This window comes from Xylocopa sonorina, unplaced genomic scaffold, assembly GCF_050948175.1.
Source record: "Xylocopa sonorina isolate GNS202 unplaced genomic scaffold, iyXylSono1_principal scaffold0206, whole genome shotgun sequence".
In the NCBI taxonomy this organism is placed as follows: domain Eukaryota; kingdom Metazoa; phylum Arthropoda; class Insecta; order Hymenoptera; family Apidae; genus Xylocopa; species Xylocopa sonorina.
This window is the reverse complement of record NW_027490277.1, coordinates 520,001-521,938: the sequence shown is the minus strand read 5'-3', so window position 1 is coordinate 521,938 and position 1,938 is coordinate 520,001. Positions and strand designations below refer to the sequence as shown.

At 53.3% G+C, this 1,938-nt stretch overlaps 1 non-coding gene across 1 annotated transcript; it reads right to left on the bottom strand.

The window, feature by feature from the left end:
* Positions 1 to 263: 263 nt before the first annotated feature.
* On the bottom strand, positions 264 to 418 carry LOC143432432 (5.8S ribosomal RNA). The gene has a single exon (XR_013103023.1). It is a non-coding gene; the product is annotated as a 5.8S ribosomal RNA (ribosomal RNA).
* Positions 419 to 1,938: the final 1,520 nt, after the last annotated feature.

The following is a 1,938-nucleotide window of genomic DNA, read 5'->3' as shown; positions in this document are numbered from 1 at the left end:
TGAACGCGTTTACGCACGCCGCACGCGCACACACACGTTGCCAATCGCGGATTGCCTCGGCACGGCCACAGACGACTCGGACGAACGTCCAACGATCGCTCGTACGTCGCGTATCGCTCCTCTTCCTCCCTTTCTCGGTGCCGCCCGAACTCAGAAACGTTCGTAATTTAATTCGAGAATGAACGACGGCGGGCAGATTCGAGCACCGTAGGGAAAGAAAGATTCGACGAAACGCAACGCAAGCAGTATTCTGGTTACGTGAACGACCCTCAGCTAGGCGTGGTCCAGGAATTGTATCCGTGGACCGCAATGTGCGTTCGAAATGTCGATGTTCATGTGTCCTGCAGTTCACACGTTGACGCGCAATTAGCTGCGTTCTTCATCGACCCACGAGCCAAGTGATCCACCGTTCAGGGTAATCGTATATGTATATTTTATTGATCTTTGAGTCTCTTGGTACTAAAGTTCGAACAAGTCGATACCCAAACGTCCCCGGTGAAAGAGACGCGGGCGTCGCCGAACGGAGTTCGAGGCGACACGATATATCGGTCCTACGGATGAAACGCATACGCCGATGGTTCGCGCGTAAGGTCTCCCTCAAAGTTACGAAAAAATGCACGCGCGCGTCCAGGTGCGAAGAGAAAAAAAAAAATCCCTTCAAAAATTCGTTAGGACTCCTCCGCGTACCAGCAGCCTCGAGGCGGTCTTTTACCTCCCGGCAACGCGAAGCGAGCATAAACTGTTCGAGCTCGCAACGGCGGGATTACAGACTCTCGACAACGAGGACAACGGGCAACGGCGGAATCGTCCCCTCTGGAACGAACGTGCGCGTCGAACTGAGAAGAAAAAAAGACCAAACACCCAGCGGCGTATTGCTTTCGAGATCGACAAGACGCTCTCGTTCGGGTGAACATAACAATGTTATCATCGATGGGACACACTCGTCGTCTTCGCGCACAGTCTCGAGGCGGTCTATAAGAGTTTTCCCCGGCAACACGAAGCGAGTATAAAATTATTCGATCTCGCAACGGCGGGTTTTTCTCAGACTCTCGACAACGAGGCTTGGGCGCGAGCGACGGAATCGTCCCCTCCGAACGAACGAACGACGACGACGGTCTCTTCAAAATTCCAATACCACCCAGTCGTGTCGATTCCAACAAGGCTCAGGTAAACGAAAAAAAAATTCGTACATTCGTTAGGACGCTCCACACCGTTCGCCCAACCACACAGCCTCGAGCGGTCTATATTTTTCCCGACAACGCGAAGCGAGCAAGTAAAGTTCGATCTCGCAACGGCGGGTTTCAAGACTCTCGACAACGAGGTTATGGGTGTGGACGGCACGGAACGGAACGGGTCCCCTCTGAGCTGAACGGCACAATTCTGGGAGTGGGAAAACGGCAAAGTGCCAGCGGCGTATTGCTTTCTGAAAAAATGGCAAATAAAAAAGCGGACCCGACGAGTTCTCGATTACGAGAACTCGAGGGGTCCGCTAATGTACCGTGAACACCGATCGGGTAAATGTAAAAAAAAATTCGTTAGAACGTTCGCCGGTTGTACAAGCCTCGAGAAGCGGTCTATACGTTCACCCGACGACACGAAGCGAGCATAAAATGATTCGAAAGCTCGCAACGACCGCTGGGCGCGTCTTAGACTCTCGACAACCGAGGCTATTACCGACGAATCGTCCCCTCCGAAAGGAACGGTACGATCGACCATCTTCAACAGGTTACGCGCGACGACACCACGCACGCTCCATGCACGAATTCGAAGTCGACGACACGCGCGCGTTCGGGTAAAGATTCGTTGGGACTCGCCGGTTGCAAGCCTCGAGAAGCGGTCTATATTTACCCGGGCGACACGAAGCGAGCGTAAATGATTCGTAAGAGCTCGCAACGGACGCTGGGTGTTTCAGACTCTTCGACAACGAGGCTGTGCAGC